Source organism: Gobio gobio (genome assembly GCF_949357685.1).
Source record: "Gobio gobio genome assembly, chromosome: 1".
In the NCBI taxonomy this organism is placed as follows: domain Eukaryota; kingdom Metazoa; phylum Chordata; class Actinopteri; order Cypriniformes; family Gobionidae; genus Gobio; species Gobio gobio.
The window spans coordinates 9,878,297-9,902,486 of NC_137097.1; positions in this window are offsets into that span (position 1 = coordinate 9,878,297).

Here is a 24,190-nt window from a genome sequence, read left to right on the forward strand (position 1 = left end):
AAACTTAACTGTATTGTCAGTTTCTTTTGAGATTACTGGCAGTATGCTTATGACTGTACAATTAATAACTGCATGTTCTCCAGATTTAAGAGTAACAATGGCATACATGTAGGAAAAACACTTCAAATGACAAATTAACTAAATTTGTTTAGTTTTAAGTTTGATGAGTATCTCTAGACATTTAGAATGTTAAGCTATAACTTTGTTGACTTACATTTCATTAGTCATGGTGACCTTGACCCATATTCAATTCATATCAATTCAGTTCAATTCACATTAATTTTTATAGCTCTTTTCACAATACATATCGTTTCAAAGCAGCTTCACAGATAATTTAAAGTGGTTTGTTGTTATCAGAGGAGAAATTATGCATTTCAGAAATGTACATATACAAAGCACACAGTTAGCTAACAATGTATTATAAATCAATATAAAATAAATTGAGGCACAGACAATGGGCTAAGTGAAATAATAATACATGTTATTAACAATTATTAAGGTATATAGAAATTCATTATATCATCAATCAGAAAATAATGTATTTACCTTCTTGCAAAATCTCCCCCTAATTCATTAACATAATTACTAATAAAAAAATCTATTAAAAGTAGTAGCAATGGCATAATCATCACCAGTTACCTTTCCCAGAATTTTGAGCTTAAAATCTCCTATAAAATTTGGTTCCTTCTGTAAAAAAATTATCCAAATGATCCTGCCAGAAGAACTTTATGTCTGTTCCATCTGTATCATCTCAGTGTGCTTTTATGAAGGTTTACGCATGCACAGTAAGGGGAATTAAGCATTTTTCAACTTTTCAGTGTGGATGAGAAACTTTTGGAAAACGCTTGAAAATGCTAGTGTGGACCGAGAGCGTTTTGAAATGGAAACAGTGTTTTTAAATGTGGATCGTCAAAGCCTGATTGGATTGTACATAGTTAAGTGCACACACTCATACACCTGTCAGCTGCAGCCCAGGGAAAATATGTACAACATTGTGAAATGCTGCAAACTCATGCATTTCTTCCCCTTTTTTGAGCAAACTTGGAACAAACAAGTGAAGCAGCACAAAAACGGGTGTGCCTCACTTCCTTGAAAATATTTCTTAGTTTCTTTAAGTTGCACAAAAATTCACTGTCACTGGGATAGAGAACTGCACCTAAAGAAAGTCATTTGTACCATTACCATTTATAAGGATATTGTTTACATGCATCAGAAAAGATGCAAAGCATCAAACACATTGCTATGAATAGTAGATCCAAATTAAAGCTCCTGTAGGGTCATACAAATGTTGTGTAAATAAACTGGGCATTGAGACTCATTTAGACATTAACACACATACAAACCTCAACAATGGTGACAATCAACAAAATATTGATCTGAACAGATCAACACTGAACATCACAAAACAATTCAGCTGCATAATTTATTCATACCACAATGCATGCTGGGAGTCATGGATGAGTTTGTACTATGCTGGCACCCAGCATGCATTGTGGTATGAAGTTCTTTGTTTGAGATCACTGATGTCTGAGTGTGTCTAAATTATACAGTAGTTAAAAAATATACACCACATATTTTTTAAATCTTGGATCTCACAAATGTTGTATTGCAGGTTTGATAATGCAGGTTTGGTCATCGTAATGCATTAATTACACAACGCGCTTATAATCGATGATAAGGTTTTCAATAAGCCTGATAAATCACTGTCAACCCACTACATGATTACTATATTACAATCAATAGTTAGCACTGAACGAAAAGGCGCATTTCCAGATGGTTCACATCAGAGCACAAATCCATAAACAACATGATTTTCGAATATGTGCCCTGGTGTGTCTGGTTTCTTAACACAGACAGAAATGGGCCGCTTTTGTGCACAGCCATTTGTCAGTCTGTTTACCAACACAATAAAGCCCCAGACACAGATGGAAATGTTTACTCAGCGGTAAATCCACCAAACTTTCTTGTGCATGAGAAGTAAATTCTCCACAATTTCAGGGAACAAGCAGTTAACCCTCTGGGGTCGATGAATGCGCTGGCGTGTTTTGATGGATAATCTATAAAAAAGTCATTTTTTGACTATGATTACTAGAGCTTTATTGAGTGTTGCTGATGTTTTTTTATTGAACAAATGATTACCATTACTGTGATTAGTGTCCCATTTGGTTGGGTGCTTGGAGTTTATTAATATTAAATGAATAATCTGTGCAGCAGTGTTACAAAAACACATTGTATCAAGGAAGAGTACTTTAAGATGAATGTTAAAATGTGGCTTAAATAATTGTTGCCATCCTAACTGTAATATGTGAATGTAGAGGTGAATCTATGGTTGATGTAGAAATACAGTTAGTGAGATATAGAGGGTGGTGGCCAGGGACTGCAGTGGTGATGAAATACTGATGAGGTGAGCAGAATCTGCTTCTGAAGGATGTGAAATATTGTGAAGTTATAACATATGCATATGTCACGAGGTGACAATTTCCAACTTTCGAGGCGGAACTAATGTTCGCCGCGATTGCCTCCCGCCGGACCCATAACAACGGGACACCGGGCTAGTTCCGGGTTAGCGGAAAATCCCCGCGAATAGGGTGATCAGCGGAAATTGCCGGCAGCTGTGCACGATGAGAGACGTTGCCCTTAGGGTAGGATAAAAGGAGAGAGGTTGCACAGAAGAGCAGTTGTTGTTTTTGGGGCTGTGAATCGCGGAGGAAGTGTGAGCTTGGAGAAGAGGAAGTGGGGCTGGCAAAACGGGCATGGCATTGGGAGTTTGGGAGAGGAGCACGCCGACTCGACCGGAAGGAGGAAATCGTTGGACAAATAAGATCGTTTGTGAGAGACTGTGAGTAGGGCAATCGGTCTCATCCCCTCTCTTTTGTCTATGGGACTCCCTGACGTGAATGCCAGGTCAGAAAATGGGCAACGGCCATTGATATATATATTTCCCACTGAGTGTTGAATTGCAGTGATGAAGTGATGTGATGCACTGTGTTGTTGTGTGAAGTGTGAACTTAAACCCGCCGGATGTCTACTACTTACCTGAGTTTTCTGTCAGTTCTGAGGAAGAGGATTACGTACCTGTGTACTCACCTGTCTGCGTTGCAGTGAACTTCTCCGTTACAAGCTCTGTGTCTGTCAGCCCTTCAAGAGGAGGTCGTACCTGAACGCTCACCTGACTGCTTTGCAGTGAAACCCTCCAGCCGTAAGTCCCCTGTCTGTCACTTCTGAGGAAGAGGATTACGTACCTGTGTACTCACCTGTCTGCGTTGCAGTGAACTTCTCCGTTACAAGCTCTGTGTCTGCCAGCCCTTCAAGAGGAGGTCGTACCTGAACGCTCACCTGACTGCTTTGCAGTGAAGCCCTCCAGCCGTAAGTCCCCTGTCTGTCACTTCGGAGGAAGAGGATTACGTACCTGTGTACTCACCTGTCTGCGTTGCAGTGAACTTCTCCGTTACAAGCTCTGTGTCTGCCAGCCCTTCAAGAGGAGGTCGTACCTGAACGCTCACCTGACTGCTTTGCAGTGAAGCCCTCCAGCCGTAAGTCCCCTGTCTGTCACTTCTGAGGAAGAGGATTACGTACCTGTGTATTTACCTGACTGCTTTGCAGAGAAGCCCTCCAGCCGTAAGTTCCCTGTCTGTCATTTCTGAGGAAGAGGATTACGTACCTGTGTACTCACCTGTCTGCGTTGCAGTGAACTTCTCCGTTACAAGCTCTGTGTCTGCCAGCCCTTCAAGAGGAGGTCGTACCTGAACGCTCACCTGACTGCTTTGCAGTGAAGCCCTCCAGCCGTAAGTCCCCTGTCTGTCACTTCGGAGGAAGAGGATTACGTACCTGTGTACTCACCTGTCTGCGTTGCAGTGAACTTCTCCGTTACAAGCTCTGTGTCTGTCAGCCCTTCAAGAGGAGGTCGTACCTGAACGCTCACCTGACTGCTTTGCAGTGAAACCCTCCAGCCGTAAGTCCCCTGTCTGTCATTTCTGAGGAAGAGGATTACGTACCTGTGTATTTACCTGACTGCTTTGCAGAGAAGCCCTCCAGCCGTAAGTCCCCTGTCTGTCACTTCTGAGGAAGAGGATTACGTACCTGTGTACTCACCTGTCTGCGTTGCAGTGAACTTCTCCGTTACAAGCTCTGTGTCTGCCAGCCCTTCAAGAGGAGGTCGTACCTGAACGCTCACCTGACTGCTTTGCAGTGAAGCCCTCCAGCCGTAAGTCCCCTGTCTGTCACTTCGGAGGAAGAGGATTACGTACCTGTGTACTCACCTGTCTGCGTTGCAGTGAACTTCTCCGTTACAAGCTCTGTGTCTGTCAGCCCTTCAAGAGGAGGTCGTACCTGAACGCTCACCTGACTGCTTTGCAGTGAAACCCTCCAGCCGTAAGTCCCCTGTCTGTCATTTCTGAGGAAGAGGATTACGTACCTGTGTATTTACCTGACTGCTTTGCAGAGAAGCCCTCCAGCCGTAAGTTCCCTGTCTGTCATTTCTGAGGAAGAGGATTACGTACCTGTGTATTCACCTGACTGCTTTGCAGAGAAGCCCTCCAGCCGTAAGTCCCCTGTCTGTCATTTCTGAGGAAGAGGATTACGTACCTGTGTATTCACCTGACTGCTCTGCAGTGAAGCCCTCCAGCCGTAAGTCCCCTGTCTGTCATTTCTGAGGAAGAGGATTACGTACCTGTGTATTCACCTGACTGCTCTGCAGTGAAGCCCTCCAGCCGTAAGTCCCCTGTCTGTCATTTCTGAGGAAGAGGATTACGTACCTGTGTATTCACCTGACTGCTTTGCAGTGAAGCCCTCCAGCCGTAAGTCCCCTGTCTGTCATTTCTGAGGAAGAGGATTACGTACCTGTGTATTCACCTGACTGCTTTGCAGTGAACGTCTCCGTTACACGCTCTGTGTCTGCCAGTCCTTCAAGAGAAACTCCTACCCGAATACTCACCTGATTGCTAGGCAGCGAAGCGGGTCCGCAGGACGGAACGACCCTGCCTAGAAGACTCACCATTTTAGATCCCCCTTTCCACTTTTATATTTAATTAAAAGATTGTTACTTGAAGCCTTGTCTGTCGTCCTTGCCGGGCCTCTGTCCGACTCCCCAAGGGTGGTACGGGTTTTGGGGGTGGGTGCGGCCAGGTTGGCCTACCCCGTGACACATAGACTAACATTTATCATGCAAAACTCAACAATGGTGGTACATTTTTCAAAATATCCATGTCGCAATGCATGCTGGGCACCATTGTTGAGTTTTGCTCTGGTACCCAGCATGCACTGCAGCATGAGTCTTTTTTTGTTGATTGTCACCATTGCTGAGTTTGTTAGGCTGAATTTTGATGTCTACATGCAACGGTTTCCAAAGTTCCCTTGCAAAATAATGTTCAGAGATAACATCTGCTTATCTCACCACAACTCATTTGAGTAAAGACAGCTCTTCTGTTAACCTCATGATTACTTCATACGGCTGGTTCTTTTGTAATCGTAATGTAATGGTTCTATTGACCATAGTAGCCCGGTTTCCTTTGAGATTACTGGCAGTATGCATATGACTGTATAATTAATAACTGCATGTTCTCCAGATTTAAGAGTAACAATGGCATACATGTCGGAAAAACGCTTCAAATGACAAATTAACTCAATGAATAATAAAGTTAAAATATCTTTGAGTTTTTACAGAGTTTGATGAGTATCTCTACATTTAGAATGTTAAGCTATAACTTTGTTGACTTACATTTCATTAGTCATGGTGACCTTGACCCATATTCAATTCATTTCAGTTCAATTCACATTAATTTTTATAGCTCTTTTCACAATACATATCGTTTCAAAGCAGCTTCAAAGATAATTTAAAGTGGTTTGTTGTTATCAGAGGAGAAATTATGCATTTCAGAAATGTACATATACAAAGCACACAGTTAGCTAACAATGTATTATTAATCAATATAAAATAAATTGAGGCACAGACAATGGGCTAAGTGAAATAAGAATAAATGTTATTAACAATGATTAGGGTATATAGAAAAGCATTATATCATCAATCAGAAAATAATGTATTTCCCTTTTTGCAAAATCTCAGAATTATTAAAAATAAAAACGAATAAAAGTAGTAGCATGAGAAGTATAGTATGAGAACTATGAGAGTAAAAAACACATAGACATACGAATCCATTTTAAACCCTGCGGCTCGTGACGATACATTGATGTCTTAAAGGATTAGTTAACTTTTAAATAAACTTTTGCTGATAATTTATTCACCCCCATGTCAGCCATGATGTCCATGTCTTTCTTTCTTCAGTCGAAAAGAAATTAAGGTTTTTGATGAAAGCATTCCAGGATTTTTCGCCATATAATTCACATTTTATTTATTTGTATAGCGCTTTTCATGATACATATCGTTTCAAAGCAGCTTCACAGAAACTGCATGGGTCTACATTACAATTTAAAGTGATTTGTCCATGTTATGTATTTCAGAAATGCACATATACACACAGATTAGCTAACAATCTATTATTAATCAACATAAAATAAATTGAGGCACAGACAATGGGCTAAGTGAAATAAGAATACATGTTGTTAATGAGGGTATATAGAGATGAGCATGGGTGCGTGTTGATGCAGAGCTGTGTCATCTGAAGTCCTGCAGGAATTGAGTCGTCTCTTCACAGGTGTTGGTCATCTGAAGTCCTCGCAGGAGTTGAGTCGTCTCTTCACAGGTGATGGTCATCTGAAATCCTCCAGGAGTTGAGTCGTCTCTTCACAGGTGATGGTCATCTGAAGTCCTCCAGGAGTTGAGTCATCTCTTCACAGGTGATGGTCATCTGAAGTCCTCACAGGAGTTGAGTCGTCTCTTCACAGGTGATGGTCATCTGAAGTCCTCGCAGGAGTTGAGTCGTCTCTTCACAGGTGATGGTCATCTGAAGTCCTCCAGGAGTTGAGTCGTCTCTTCACAGGTGATGGTCATCTGAAGTCCTCACAGGAGTTGAGTCGTCTCTTCACTTCACAGGTGTTGGTCATCTGAAGTCCTCACAGGAGTTGAGTCGTCTCTTCACTTCACAGGTGTTGGTCATCTGAAGTCCTCACAGGAGTTGAGTCGTCTCTTCACAGGTGATGGTCATCTGAAGTCCTCCAGGAGTTGAGTCGTCTCTTCACAGGTGATGGTCATCTGAAGTCCTCCAGGAGTTGAGTCGTCTCTTCACAGGTGATGGTCATCTGAAGTCCTCCAGGAGTTGAGTCGTCTCTTCACAGGTGATGGTCATCTGAAGTCCTCACAGGAGTTGAGTCGTCTCTTCACAGGTGATGGTCATCTGAAGTCCTCCAGGAGTTGAGTCGTCTCTTCACAGGTGATGGTCATCTGAAGTCCTCCAGGAGTTGAGTCGTCTCTTCACAGGTGATGGTCATCTGAAGTCCTCACAGGAGTTGAGTCGTCTCTTCACAGGTGTTGGTCATCTGTAGTCCTCACAGGAGTTGAGTCGTCTCTTCACAGGTGTTGGTCATCTGAAGTCCTCCAGGAGTTGAGTCGTCTCTTCACAGGTGTTGGTCATCTGAAGTCCTCCAGGAGTTGAGTCGTCTCTTCACAGGTGTTGGTCATCTGAACTCCTCGCAGGAGTTGAATCGTCTCTTCACAGGTGATGGTCATCTGAAGTCCTCACAGGAGTTGAGTCGTTTCTTCATAGGTGTTGGTCATCTGAAGTCCTCACAGGAGTTGAGTCGTCTCTTCATAGGTGTTGGTCATCTGAAGTCCTCACAGGAGTTGAGTCGTCTCTTCACAGGTGATGGTCATCTGAAGTCCTGCAGGAGTTGAGTCGTCTCTTCACAGGTGTTGGTCATCTGAAGTCCTCACAGGAGTTGAGTCGTCTCTTCACAGGTGTTGGTCATCTGAAGTCCTCACAGGAGTTGAGTCGTCTCTTCACAGGTGATGGTCATCTGAAGTCCTCCAGGAGTTGACTCGTCTCTTCACATGTGATGGTCATCTGAAGTCCTCGCAGGAGTTGAGTCGTCTCTTCACAGGTGTTGGTCATCTGAAGTCCTCACAGGAGTTGAGTCGTCTCTTCACAGGTGTTGGTCATCTGAAGTCCTCACAGGAGTTGAGTCGTCTCTTCACAGGTGTTGGTCATCTGAAGTCCTCACAGGAGTTGAGTTGTCTCTTCACAGGTGATGGTCATCTGAAGTCCTCACAGGTGTTGGTCATCTGAAGTCCTCGCAGGAGTTGAGTCGTCTCTTCACAGGTGTTGATCATCTGAAGTCCTCGCAGGAGTTGAGTCGTCTCTTCACAGGTGTTGATCATCTGAAGTCCTCACAGGTGTTGGTCATCTGAAGTCCTCACAGGAGTTGAGTCGTCTCTTCACAGGTGTTGATCATCTGAAGTCCTCACAGGTGTTGGTCATCTGAAGTCCTCGCAGGAGTTGAGTCGTCTCTTCACAGGTGTTGGTCATCTGAAGTCCTCACAGGAGTTGAGTCGTCTCTTCACAGGTGTTGGTCATCTGAAGTCCTCACAGGAGTTGAGTCGTCTCTTCACAGGTGTTGGTCATCTGAAGTCCTCACAGGAGTTGAGTTGTCTCTTCACAGGTGATGGTCATCTGAAGTCCTCACAGGTGTTGGTCATCTGAAGTCCTCGCAGGAGTTGAGTCGTCTCTTCACAGGTGTTGATCATCTGAAGTCCTCACAGGTGTTGGTCATCTGAAGTCCTCGCAGGAGTTGAGTCGTCTCTTCACAGGTGTTGGTCATCTGAAGTCCTCACAGGAGTTGAGTCGTCTCTTCACAGGTGTTGGTCATCTGAAGTCCTCACAGGAGTTGAGTCGTCTCTTCACAGGTGATGGTCATCTGAAGTCCTCGCAGGAATTGAGTCGTCTCTTCACAGGTGTTGGTCATCTGAAGTCCTCACAGGAGTTGAGTTGTCTCTTCACAGGTGATGGTCATCTGAAGTCCTCGCAGGAGTTGGAGCCGTCTCTTCACAGGTGATGGTCATCTGAAGTCCTCACAGGAGTTGAGTCGTCTCTTCACAGGTGATGGTCATCTGAAGTCCTCACAGGAGTTGAGTCGTCTCTTCACAGGTGTTGGTCATCTGAAGTCCTGCAGGAGTTGAGTCGTCTCTTCACAGGTGTTGGTCATCTGTAGTCCTCACAGGTGTTGAGTTGTCTCTTCACAGGTGATGGTCATCTGAAGTCCTCACAGGTGTTGGTCATCTGAAGTCCTCGCAGGAGTTGAGTCGTCTCTTCACAGGTGTTGATCATCTGAAGTCCTCGCAGGAGTTGAGTCGTCTCTTCACAGGTGTTGATCATCTGAAGTCCTCACAGGTGTTGGTCATCTGAAGTCCTCACAGGAGTTGAGTCGTCTCTTCACAGGTGTTGATCATCTGAAGTCCTCACAGGTGTTGGTCATCTGAAGTCCTCGCAGGAGTTGAGTCGTCTCTTCACAGGTGTTGGTCATCTGAAGTCCTCACAGGAGTTGAGTCGTCTCTTCACAGGTGTTGGTCATCTGAAGTCCTCACAGGAGTTGAGTCGTCTCTTCACAGGTGTTGGTCATCTGAAGTCCTCACAGGAGTTGAGTTGTCTCTTCACAGGTGATGGTCATCTGAAGTCCTCACAGGTGTTGGTCATCTGAAGTCCTCGCAGGAGTTGAGTCGTCTCTTCACAGGTGTTGATCATCTGAAGTCCTCACAGGTGTTGGTCATCTGAAGTCCTCGCAGGAGTTGAGTCGTCTCTTCACAGGTGTTGGTCATCTGAAGTCCTCACAGGAGTTGAGTCGTCTCTTCACAGGTGTTGGTCATCTGAAGTCCTCACAGGAGTTGAGTCGTCTCTTCACAGGTGATGGTCATCTGAAGTCCTCGCAGGAATTGAGTCGTCTCTTCACAGGTGTTGGTCATCTGAAGTCCTCACAGGAGTTGAGTTGTCTCTTCACAGGTGATGGTCATCTGAAGTCCTCGCAGGAGTTGGAGCCGTCTCTTCACAGGTGATGGTCATCTGAAGTCCTCACAGGAGTTGAGTCGTCTCTTCACAGGTGATGGTCATCTGAAGTCCTCACAGGAGTTGAGTCGTCTCTTCACAGGTGTTGGTCATCTGAAGTCCTGCAGGAGTTGAGTCGTCTCTTCACAGGTGTTGGTCATCTGTAGTCCTCACAGGTGTTGGTCATCTGAAGTCCTCGCAGGAGTTGAGTCGTCTCTTCACAGGTGTTGGTCATCTGAAGTCCTCGCAGGAGTTGAGTCGTCTCTTCACAGGTGTTGATCATCTGAAGTCCTCGCAGGAGTTGAGTCGTCTCTTCACAGGTGTTGATCATCTGAAGTCCTCACAGGTGTTGGTCATCTGAAGTCCTCACAGGAGTTGAGTCGTCTCTTCACAGGTGTTGATCATCTGAAGTCCTCACAGGTGTTGGTCATCTGAAGTCCTCGCAGGAGTTGAGTCGTCTCTTCACAGGTGTTGGTCATCTGAAGTCCTCACAGGAGTTGAGTCGTCTCTTCACAGGTGTTGGTCATCTGAAGTCCTCACAGGAGTTGAGTCGTCTCTTCACAGGTGTTGGTCATCTGAAGTCCTCACAGGAGTTGAGTTGTCTCTTCACAGGTGATGGTCATCTGAAGTCCTCACAGGTGTTGGTCATCTGAAGTCCTCGCAGGAGTTGAGTCGTCTCTTCACAGGTGTTGATCATCTGAAGTCCTCACAGGTGTTGGTCATCTGAAGTCCTCGCAGGAGTTGAGTCGTCTCTTCACAGGTGTTGGTCATCTGAAGTCCTCACAGGAGTTGAGTCGTCTCTTCACAGGTGTTGGTCATCTGAAGTCCTCACAGGAGTTGAGTCGTCTCTTCACAGGTGATGGTCATCTGAAGTCCTCGCAGGAATTGAGTCGTCTCTTCACAGGTGTTGGTCATCTGAAGTCCTCACAGGAGTTGAGTTGTCTCTTCACAGGTGATGGTCATCTGAAGTCCTCGCAGGAGTTGGAGCCATCTCTTCACAGGTGATGGTCATCTGAAGTTCTCACAGGAGTTGAGTCGTCTCTTCACAGGTGATGGTCATCTGAAGTCCTCACAGGAGTTGAGTCGTCTCTTCACAGGTGTTGGTCATCTGAAGTCCTGCAGGAGTTGAGTCGTCTCTTCACAGGTGTTGGTCATCTGTAGTCCTCACAGGTGTCGGTCATCTGAAGTCCTCACAGGAGTTGAGTCGTCTCTTCACAGGTGTTGGTCATCTGAAGCCCTCACAGGAGTTGAGTTGTCTCTTCACAGGTGATGGTCATCTGAAGTCCTCGCAGGAGTTGGAGCCGTCTCTTCACAGGTGATGGTCATCTGAAGTCCTCACAGGAGTTGAGTCGTCTCTTCATAGGTGTTGGTCATCTGAAGTCCTCACAGGAGTTGAGTCGTCTCTTCACAGGTGATGGTCATCTGAAGTCCTCACAGGAGTTGAGTCGTCTCTTCACAGATGGGCTCCCGAGATAAAACAGAACAGAATAATAATAAGCGTACCTGCTGTTCAAAGCATTAAGCAAAGACGATCATGTGCACTGATATAACTATAGAGTACAAGGTTAGGAAATGCATCATGTGAATGCCTGGCTAAAGAGATGCGTCTTTAATCTAGATTTAAACTGGATGAGTGAATCTGAGCCCCGAACATTATTAGGAAGGTTATTCCATAGTTTAGGTGCCAAATATGAAAACGTTCTTCCTCCTTTAGTGGACTTAGATATCCTCGGTATTACCAGAAGCCCAGAGTTTAGTGATCTTAAAGATCGTGATGGGTTATAAGGCAATAGAAGATCAGTTAAATACACAGGAGCTAAACCATTTAGGGCTTTATAGGTCAGTAGCAATACTTTATAATTGATACGAAACTTAACAGGTTCCCAGTGTAGAGATGTTAGAATTGGTGATATGTGATCATATTTTCTTGACCTAGTAAGAACTCTATCAGCTCATTTTGGACTAATTGTAGCTTGTTTATTGAGGAGGCAGGACATCCAGCTAGTAGTGCATTACAGTAATCTAGTCTAGAGGTCATGAATGCATGAACTAACTTTTCTGCATCAGAGACAGATAGCATGTTTCGTAGCTTAGCGATGTTTCTGAGGTGGAAGAAGGCTGTTTTTGTAGTATTTGAAATATGATTTTCAAAAGACAAGTTGCTGTCTAATATAACACCCAGGTCTTTAACTGTAGCAGATGAAGTAACAATACATCCTTCTTAATGTAAGTTATAATTCAAGAGATTCTGTGTACCAGTTTTTGGTCCAATAAGTAATACCTCAGTCTTATCTGAATTTAGTAGGAGAAAATTACAGGTCATCCAATATTTTATATCTTTAACACACTCTGTTAGCTTGGATAATTTAGAGATTTCATCTGGTCGTGCTGAAATATATAATCGGCATAAAAATCATCGGCATAGCAGTGGAAACGAATTCCATGTTTTCTTATAATATTACCAAGTGGCAGCATATATATTGAGAATAACAGAGGGCCTAACACAGAGCCTTGCAACACTCCATAATTTACCGACTTTATCTTAGATTGTTCCCTGTTTAAATAGACAAATTGGTGACGCTCTGATAGATACGATCTAAACCACTTTAATGCCTGTGCCTGAATACCAGTGTAATTTTGTAGATGATCTAAGAGTATTTTATGATCTATGGTGTCGAATGCTGCACTAAGATCAAGTAAAACTAGTATTGCGATACAGCCTTGGTCAGCAGCTAAGAGTAAGTCATTTGTGATTTTAACGAGCGCAGTTTCTGTGCTATGATGGGCTCTGAATCCAGACTGAAATTTTTCATAGATATCATTTTCTTGTAAGTAAGAGCGTAATTGAGCAGACACAATTTTTTCTAGTATTTTAGACAGAAATTGAAGATTTGAAATAGGTCTGTAATTTGCCAATTCATTTGGATCTAGTTGTGGTTTCTTAATGAGAGGTTTAATAACTGCCATCTTGAATGGTCTTGGGACATGACCTAGAGTTAAAGATGAATTAATAATATTGAGAAGAGGCTCTTCTGCTACAGGTAACAGCTCTTTCAGTAGTTTAGTGGGTATTGGATCTAATAAACATGTTGTTGGTTTAGAAGCAATGATTAGTTTATTTAGCTCTTCCTGTCCTATAGTCCTATATCCACTGCAGTCGTTCTTCAGGGGTGATAATTGAGGCTGAATCGTAAAACCCTGTCAACGGTTGTACATTTATAATTGTTTTTCTGATGTTTTCGATTTTTTTAGTGAAGAAAATCATAAAGTCATTACTACTAAACTGTACTGGAATATTTTGTTCAGGTGATGTGCGTTTATTTGTTAACCTGGCCACTGTACTAAATACAAACCTGGGGTTGTTTTGGTTATTTTCTATCAGTTTATGGTAATGCTCAGCCCTGGCTGCTTTTAGAGCCACGCGATTCTAAAGACCTCTAAACGTGTTTGTTTCCATTTGCGCTCTAGATTACGAGTTTCTCTCTTTATAGCATGGGTAATATTGTTGTACCACGGTGCAGTACTTTTCTCTCTCACCTTTTTTAATCTGATCGGTGCAACCGTTTCTAATGTACTAGAGAAAATGGTGCTCATACTGCTAGTCATTTCCTCTAGTTAATTTTCTTTTTTTCTTTTTTTTAGGTTTTATTTTCATTTATAATGCATGAAAACATATACATTCACAATAACATTATAACCTTAATTTTTCTGAATGTAGCGGAGCCCCCCTGTCCTACACGAGGAGCGATTACAGGGATACTACCTCTAGCTTAAACATGACTACGCCACCCTGGTTACCAGGGAAACTATGGATCTAAGATTTTACACAAGACACACAGGAACGAAATTGTCAAGAAGGGCTAGAGACGTGGATACCAATCATCAAAAGATTTATTTAATTACTCACAATGGTTGTTTTTAAAAGAGTATCAAAACTGAGTCATCAACATTCACAAAAAAAAAGGGAGACCATGAGATACAGGAAGCCGAGGCTTAACGGCAGATGCACAACTCAGTAAGCACAAGACTTCTATATCACTCTCAGCCCCTGTGTACAAGTGTCAGCACACACACACCGCAATAACATCAAGAAATAACCACGCAGCACTCTGTGACAAGCCCGCCACCGCGTAAGGGCTCACTAGTGGCCCGCCCTAAAGCCTCGGCTCCTGTAACAAGAGCAAAACATTACTACAGGTCTCATACAATAACACTCACAAACATACACGAATAACATTTAAATTAATAAACCAAAAAAACAATACTACAATGAAAATATGAAGGTTCAGTGCCAGCGAAATTACCTTCACTGGCCTTCTCCAAGAATCTTAGAAACAAAACACAAATCAAACTAAATTAACAAATACCGCACTGCAAAACACTCAAAGTAAACCAATCAAAACAATCAACACAAACAATGAAAATTAATATAATAGAAAGATCCAAAAAATACAAAAAAAAACAAAATATATGAACACAAACCCAATACAAAACAATTAGGAGATGTCAGGTGGAAGATATCCAGCGATCACGGTGGCACCTACTAGAGGACGAGTGAGAGTCACACACACACACACACAACACGTAGGCTGTGTACACACGTGTGTGGATAAGAGTTTGTGATCAAGATAATCTTAATATGTAAAGCAGCAGCGTCAAATCGCGTTGCTCCCCAGGCGTCACAGAACATCGATTCCTCCTAAAAATACACACATAAGCATACTTGCAATGTATAAAAACACGAGTGCTGTACGAAGTGGAGGTTTCACATACCTTTAATTCATGAACCCGTCGCCCATCCACACCACGCATACACAGGACACGGGACACAACATCCCCCAATGCACGGGAATGCGAGAGGGGCACGAAAAGCTCACACTGCAAGCTATCCCCGCAGCTATAAATCACATAGACGTTACGACACATCATATGCCTGTGCACTAGTTAATCAGCCAACGCACACGCATAAGGTTACCTCAAAGCATCATGAGACACGGGACCGCAAGAGACATGTGATGAGATCTGGAGCCGCCAACGGCCGCGAACTATCCCGCACTATGAGCAAAACAATCGTTTACACAAAATCCCACACCTGTGTTACTATCTAGCTCAAACGACACCTACCTCAGAGCGGAAGTGTTACGGGAACAAGGGGCGGTCCCACGGGCAACGACGCGACACTCAATGGTAAGCACACGCAAAGAGTGGTTTTCGTGCTATTTTTATACCGTCCCATCCTGTTCGTGATTGGACCCGCACTACCCCAAGCACATTAGTTTTAATTACAGGGCCACAGTACATCCCACTACATTATACAAAAAAACAAAAAAAAAAGGGGAAAAAAAGGGCAACAGATGACATTGTATTTAGTTTACAGAAAGAGAAGGTAAATGTTCCAAAAAGGGGCCCCAGATCTTTTCAAAAGTCCTCAGAGATTTCCTAACATTAAAAAGGATTTTCTCAGGGGTGCAGTATGAAAGTAGTTCATTGATCCATTGTCTTCTGGATGGGGAGTGAATCAACTTCCAGTTCACTAATATACACTTTTCCCCCGCAGTTCCTGCTAACAGTGAAAAATACTTTTTATGATGTTACGTACGCTGTGCTACGTAGTTTGTTTTGTTATATATTTGTATCTGTTGTGTGTTACATACGCTGTGCTACGTAGTCTGTGTTGAAATATATATCACGCTGTGTATGTGTGCATGCGTTTGTACCAGCTGTCTGTTTCAGGGATGGAACCTGAGTGGAGGAACCGCCTGTCAGTCAACGGACGTCAGACGCTGACGTCAGGATTGCGCAACCAATCACCGGTCCTGAGGCTGTTTATCAATGGCGCAAACTTCAATGGGAGACACGCTTTGACTCTGGGGAGAGTACACACTCAGTGACGACGGTCTCTCGTTCGTGAGTCCAGTCTGAGAGGCTGATCTACATCTGGGGCTCACTGCTGTTACACCTTAGCAGTTAGATCAGTTCTCTATTTGTTTGTACTTGTGTGTTCCTGTGTGTGATACTTGAGGTTCGATAATCCTGTTTGAGTGACCGCTGTTCTCTGACGCTCCCTTCTCAAGTTATCATCTAGCGCTGTGTAAACGCCGCTGTTCTCTGACGCTCCATTCTCAAGTTATCATCTAGCGCTGTGTAAGGTAAGCAGGTGAGACAGGTAAGCAGGTCGCGACCTACATTTACCACACGTAGTTCATTCATGCATTAGCCACACCAGGTTTAGCAGTGGTGCTATTCTTGTACGTTTTGTTTGGGGTTAGTCAGGTAGTTTAGTTATGGCGTTTTCGGACGCTGAAGATGTTTCTTTCTACATCTTTTGTTGTCAGTTAGTTTATTTTCCTTAATCTTCAGTTAGATGAGTTTTGTTATGTTTTGTTCTTTGATTTAAGCACCACTCGTTTGCTCCTTCCTCTCTCCCAATTTGTTTGGTGACTTTTTGCTTTATCCTGCTTAATTGTATATTTTGTAAATATTCTTTATTTTCACTACTATATTACTTTTCACTTTATTACTTCACTTCATTGTCAAACAAAGTAAATCTTTTTCAATTGAAGTCATTGGTCTTGGGTCATCCTTTTGCAGTCTTCCCTATACTGTCTGAAACGCACACACGCTCATCTTGTGTTATGTCTGATAACATACTAGACAATTTAACATCTAATTAACGAGGGACGTAACATATTTGGGGGCTCGTCCGGGATTGTTATCTCTTTCTTTTCGTTTGAGATGCAATCTTAATGTTCTATATTGATCACAATAGTATCCCGGTTAATCAGTGTGTGTGTGTTGTTTTTGTATAGTGTGGGGACTGCAATTAACAGTTTGTGTATTGTGAAGTAAGTAGCGTGGAAGAGGAAATAATGAGTACTTTCGATCTGCAATCATTTGTTGCTAACCCAACTTTGGAAAGTTTTGAGCGTTGTAGAAAAGACGAGTTGCTGCAAATCGCTGACCACTATCGTATTCCTGTGGTGAGGTAAGCATTAAAGCAGGTTATTAAAAATGAGATTTTGAAACATTTGGTCGAACTAAAAGTGTTTTTATTTCCAGATGCGGATAGTGAGAGGGCTGGCATATCGGCTGGGGAAAGGCGCCTGCCTAGTGTGGGGTATGGTGAAGTGGCAACAGGTGAGAATGCTGAGGTGGAGGTGGAGGCCGAGCCCAAGGCAGTCTTACCGCCCTTCTACCCACTGTCTCCGTTTTCCGTGGAGTCTGGAGGTGACGCGCGACTTAAGGTCCGTTTAGCCCGACTCCAGCTGGAAGCACAGGAGCGGTCTGAGACGCGCCAAGCCGATATGAAGCTACACCTAGAGGTCCGTAAACTGGAAATTGAGGCTGACGCACAGGTAAAGCTGCGACAGCTCGAGTTAGAATCAGCGAAGGTTGGCTCTGACCGAATTGCGCAGTCTAATCCTGTTAGTCCTGTTGTTTCTTCAGTTAATTCGGCAAACTCTGTGAGTGATGTTTCGACCGCTACATTTGATATTAGTAAACATATCGCTTTAGTGCCTCACTTTCGGGAATCTGAAGTGGACGCGTATTTTGCTGCTTTCGAGCGTGTGGCTGCTGCTCTTCGTTGGCCAAAAGATGTTTGGTGTCTTTTATTACAATGCCGTTTAGTGGGTAAAGCACAGGATGTTTGTTCGGCGCTATCGTTAGAGGAAAGCTTGCAGTACGATGTAGTAAAGAACGCTGTTCTTCGCGCATATGAATTGGTGCCTGAAGCGCATCGGCAACGTTTCAGAAACCATAGGAAGGTAGCTCAACAAACCTTTGTGGAATTCGCCCGTGAGAAGGGAGTTCTTTTTGATAAATGGTTGTCTACGAATAACGTGCAGGATTTGAGTTCATTGAGAGAGCTAATGCTTTTGGAAGATTTAAAAAATTGTTTGTCGGAACGAGTAGTCACGTACCTGAATGAGCAAAAGGTTGCATCGCTTTCACAAGCCGCGGTCCTTGCAGACGAGTACGTGTTAACGCACAAGAGTGTGTTTGTGGTAAACCGACCAGAGAAAACCGACGTGAGTGCGTCTTCAGCTCAGAATTCGAGTACCCGTGCAAAAAGTATTTCACCACCGAATAAGGAGGTACGAGAATGCTTTTATTGTCACAAGACGGGACACCTGATTTCTGATTGTTTAGTATTACAACGTAAGAATCAGCAAGGACAGTTAAAACCTGTTAATTTTGTGAAGACTGTGCCGGAAGTCGTTTTAGAGAAGGATGAGATTGATGCAGGGTTCAAGCCATTTGTGATGAAGGGGTTAATCTCTGTAAATGATCAGAAAGAGGTGCAAATTTTGCGAGATACGGGAGCGATCCAGTCATTTGTAATCTCTGATGCACTTCCATTATCAGAACAGACGTTCTGTGGGTCAAGTGTTTTAGTTCAAGGGATTGAAATGAGGGTCGTACAGGTACCGTTGCATCAGATACATTTACACTGTGATTTAGTCTCAGGTTTCGTTAAGGTGGGTGTACGTTCTTCTTTTCCTGTGAAGGGTGTCGCATTCATTCTGGGGAACGATTTGGCAGGAGGTAAAGTGTTGCCCGTATTTGAAATCGTTGAGAGACCTAACTGTTTTATTCCTGCTGATGACATCTCTGATAATTTTCCGGATGTATTTGCAGCTAGTGTAGTTACGCGTGCACAAAAACGAAGAATTGGAGACGACATTGTGCTGTCTGATTCTTTTATGTCACCTGTGTTTAATGAGACAGATTCTGAGTTAGATCACAAGAGTTCTGAAGAGGTTAGACATGATAGACATTCTGTTGATGTTGTGACTGCGTCTGAGTTGTTAGCTGAACCTATTTCTCAGGAACGCATTAAGACTGCACAAAGGGAAGATGTGTCGCTGGCTAATTGTTTTTCTGCTGCTGAAAGTTTTAAATCTGATAACCGTAGTTCGGCTAAATATGTGATTGAAAATGGGCTGTTGTTGAGGAAGTGGCATCCTCACACGGATGTGGAGAACGAGTGGGATGCTGTTTGTCAGATTGTTCTGCCTACGGCCTATCGTAAACAAGTCTTGAGTTTGGCACATGATCATGAGTTAGCAGGTCACTTGGGGGTGACAAAAACTTGCAACCGTATTCTCAAACATTTCTTCTGGCCTGGCTTGAAGAGAGATGTATCTCAGCACTGCCGCACCTGTAACGAATGTCAGGTGATGGGTAAGCCGAACCAAAAGATTCCGCCAGCGCCACTAATTCCGATTCCTGTCATTTGTGAACCGTTCGAGCATGTCATTTTGTATTGTGTGGGGCCTTTTCCAAAATCGAAAACAGGTAATCAATTTCTTTTAACCATTATGTGCTCCGCAACACGTTTTCCAGAAGCTATCCCCTTGAGAAGAATCACTGCACCTATCATTATTAAAGCTTTGCTTAAATTTTTTTCTACGTTTGGACTGCCAAAAATCATGCAGACAGACCAGGGAACAAATTTCCTTTCTAATGTCTTTAGGCAAGTGTTGAAAACCATGGGTATAACGCATCGAGTTTCAAGCGCATATCATCCTGAAAGTCAGGGTGCGATCGAACGTTTTCACCAGACACTGAAGTCAATGTTAAGGAAGTATTGCCTGAGTTCTGGTAAAGAGTGGGATGAGGGAGTACCACACTAGTATTGTTTGCAGTTCGTGAGGCGACCCAAGAATCTCTAGGATTTAGTCCCGCAGACTTGGTATTCGGACATACAGTACGAGGTCCGCTAAAGGTATTGAAGGACGGAATGATGAATGACACCAAGTTAGCGAAACAAAGTGTGCTGGATTATGTCAGTCGGTTCCGAGAACGACTGCATAATGCATGTTCATTGGCACAAGCATCACTGTCGGCCACACAAGAGGGCATGAAAAAACGCTACGATCAGAAAGCTGTTGTACGAGAGATTCGACCTGGCGACGAAGTTCTAGTTTTGTTACCAATACCTGGTTCAGTTCTGTCCGCTCGTTTCTCTGGGCCATACCAAGTATCCAAGAGACTGAGTGAGACAGATTTTGTAATATCTACGCCTGACCGTAAACGAAAATTTCGCACATGCCACATCAACATGTTGAAATTGTATTGTTCTCGTACAGTATCTGAAGAATCGCCCGAGGAAGTAGAAAAACCCGTTGCTGCTCGTAGTGAGGTTTTAGCTGCTGCAGTGATCGCTGTACCTGACTCTACCGCAGGGTCTGGGAATGTGTTGGTGCCACCTTCAGGTGAGTTTGATACTGATGATGGTGTTGCACTTCGTAATGATTTGTCGACGTGTGGGAGACTTGTGAATTCAGAAGTTCTGAGAAACTTGCCAGCTAAGCTTGACAATTTGTTTGAATCCCAGCAACAGGATATGATTCAGTTAATTCAAGAATTTTGCGTGCTGTTTGGTGATGTGCCAACACAAACCCATGTAATACAGCATGATATTCAAGTGACCTGTGATTCTGCTATCAAACAACATGCTTATCGAGTGAACAATACCAAACGTTCCGTGATGAAAACTGAGGTTGAGTATCTGTTGAGGAATGATTTAGCTGAACCTAGTTATAGTCCATGGAGTTCTCCTTGCTTACTGGTCCCGAAGTCCGATGGTACATTTCGCTTTTGCACAGATTACCGAAAAGTTAATTCTGTGACTGTACCAGATAGTTATCCTCTTCCTAGGATGGAAGATTGCATCGATAATCTTGGTTTTGCTAAGTTCGTAACGAAATTAGATTTGCTGAAAGGGTATTGGCAAGTGCCATTGACTGCTCGAGCTGCAGAAATTTCAGCTTTCGTTACGCCTGATAACTTCCTACAGTACCGAGTTATGGCGTTCGGGCTGCGAAACGCCCCCGCAACTTTTCAGCGCCTTGTAAATATTGTATTGTCAGGAGTTCAGAACTGTAATGCATACTTGGACAATTTGGTGATCTATTCGTCTACATGGTCTGAGCATTTGACTGTTCTGCGGACAGTTTTTGAACGGTTGGCTGGCGCCTCACTTACAGTTAACTTGATCAAGTGTGAATTCGGTAAAGCCACAATCACTTACTTGGGTAAGGAAGTAGGGCAGGGTCAAGTTCGTCCTGTCAGTGCCAAAGTATCTGCCATCGCGGATTTTCCGATTCCTACGACCAGACGCGAGTTACGTCGGTTTCTAGGAATGGCTGGTTACTACAGAAGTTTCTGCAAAAATTTCTCCGTTGTAGTACATCCTTTGACCAGTTTATTAAGTCCCGCGAATGCCTTTATTTGGACTGACGTGTGTCAGCATGCGTTTGACAGCGCAAAACTGTTGTTGACCAGTGCACCTGTCCTCGCTGCTCCGAATTTTTCACATGCTTTTAAGTTGGAAGTAGACGCTAGTGCTTTAGGCATGGGTGCTGTTCTTATTCAAGATGATGATGGTCTTGAGCACTTGGTACTTTTCTCGTAAATTCAACCGACATCAACGAAATTACTCTACCATCGAGAAGGAAGCTTTGGGTCTGATTCTGGCGTTACAGTTTTTCGAAGTTTATGTAGGTTCATCTGTTCTTCCTGTTACTGTGTACACCGACCACAATCCTTTGGTGTTCTTGACTCGAATGTATAATCACAATCAACGCCTTATGCGTTGGTCGTTGATTGTGCAGAACTATAACTTGATTATCAAGCACAAAAAGGGTTCTGAGAATATTATTGCTGACACGTTATCTAGAGCATAAAAGCTGCCTTAGGAAACATCTTAAGGGGGTGAGTGTTACGTACGCTGTGCTACGTAGTTTGTTTTGTTATATATTTGTATCTGTTGTGTGTTACGTACGCTGTGCTACGTAGTCTGTGTTGAAATATATATCACGCTGTGGATGTGTGCATGCGTTTGTACCAGCTGTCTGTTTCAGGGATGGAACGTGAGTGGAGGAACCGCCTGTCAGTCAACGGACGTCAGACGCTGACGTCAGGATTGCGCAACCAATCACCGGTCCTGAGGCTGTTTATCAATGGCGCAAACTTCAATGGGAGACACGCTTTGACTCTGGGGAGAGTACACACTCAGTGACGACGGTCTCTCGTTCGAGAGTCCAGTCTGAGAGGCTGATCTACATCTGGGGCTCACTGCTGTTACACCTTAGCAGTTAGATCAGTTCTCGGTTTGTTCGTGCGTGTGTGTTCCTGTGTGTGATACTTGAGGTTCGATTATCCTGTTTGAGTGACCGCTTTTCTCTGACGCTCCCTTCTCAAGTTATCATCTAGCGCTGTGTAAACGCCGCTGTTCTCTGACGCTCCATTCTCAAGTTATCATCTAGCGCTGTGTAAGGTAAGCAGGTGAGACAGGTAAGCAGGTCGCGACCTACATTTACCACACGTAGTTCATTCATGCATTAGCCACACCAGGTTTAGCAGTGGTGCTATTCTTGTACGTTTTGTTTGGGGTTAGTCAGGTAGTTTAGTTATGGCGTTTTCAGACGCTGAAGATTTTTCTTTCTACATCTTTTGTTGTCAGTTAGTTTATTTTCCTTAATCTTCAGTTAGATGAATTTTGTTATGTTTTGTTCTTTGATTTAAGCACCACTCGTTTGCTCCTTCCTCTCTCCCAGTTTGTTTGGTGACTTTTTGCTTTATCCTGCTTAATTGTATATTTTGTAAATATTCTTTATTTTCACTACTATATTACTTTTCACTTTATTACTTCACTTCATTGTCAAACAAAGTAAATCTTTTTCAATTGAAGTCATTGGTCTTGGGTCATCCTTTTGCAGTTTTCCCTATACTGTCTGAAACGCACACACGCTCATCCTGTGTTATGTCTGATAACATACTAGACAATTTAACATCTAATTAACGAGGGACGTAACAGTTACACTATTATTTTTTTGCTTACATTTATAGGCTACAAACGTACCATCAATTTCCAATTTACACTAAGCAACACATTTACTGAATTTACATTTGTATCAGAGCAAGAGACCTGCATGAAAGATCAATACTCAATTTTTCTAAACCGTGATGATTTATGGATTTATAGGGCTAGATTTATGAAGTCACAGCGCTTCAGTGCTGTCATGTCTGTAATGTTTTAAAGATTAAGTTTACAGTGTTGCTGATTACTGGTAATGTGTAGGCCTATTGATGTGATCTGTTTTTCAGGCTTTCTGTATCATATCATTTTATAAATTAATTAATTCTAATAATATTTTAGAAATTGCATTCTAACATCAACCAGAACTCTGTGGAGATTTAGCCTACAGATGGCAATAGTGTTATTGTTCTTACAGTATGTGAATGAGAGATAAAGTGCAAGAGCTTACCTGCTTTTTGGATTGTGGGGGAAACCAACAATTTCAACTCTGTCTTGATATACATTTTAAATAGCTGAATAATATCACTAATCAGAACTTCATTAAAGGGATAGTTCACCCAAAAATGAAAATTCAAGTTGTTGAAAATTCAACACCCTCAAGTTGTTCCAAACCTGTATGAGTTTCTTTGTTCTGCTGAACACACAAAAGAAGATAGTCTGAAGAATGTGTGTAATAAAGCAGAGAGAGCAACCATTGACTACCATAGTATTTTTTCCCCTACTATGGTAGTCAATGGTTGCTCTATCTGCTTGGTTACAAACATTCTTCAAAATATCTTCTTTTGTGTTCAGCAGAACAAAGAAACTCACAGGTTTGGAACAACTTGAGGGGGAGTAAATGATGACACAATTTTCATTTTTGGGTGAACTATCCCTTTAAGTTTAGTGACAACTTTATTTTCACTATTTCCTTTGGCCCAGAAGATGAAATTACAAGTTTACAAGAAAGAAGAAAATAAAAACAGAAAAAAAAAAAAAACAGATTAACAGACACTAAATGAATGTCACTGTTTAAAAGAAAATATTAAGGCCAGAAACGCCTCTGACAACATTCGGAGGTTATTGAATGTGATTGACCACTCTGCCCTGCACAATCATCCAGCGTTAGTAATATCTCTGGACGCAGAAAAAGCGTTTGACAGGGTCGAGTAGTCATATCTATTCTCAGTATTGAAGAAACTTAACTTTGGTGATTGATGCATTGGGTGGATAAAATATGTATAGTGACCCACAGGCACAAATATGTGTAAATGGTAATCTTTCTGAGAAACTTGGCCTACATAGTGGCTGTCGCCATGGATGCCCTCTGTCCCCACTTCTATTTAACCGAGCTATCGAACCGCTGGCAGAAGCCATGCGAACCAGTAAAGAGATTACAGGAGTCGACACTGGAAAGATTAAAAAAAAAAAATCTTTGTACACGGACGACATCATT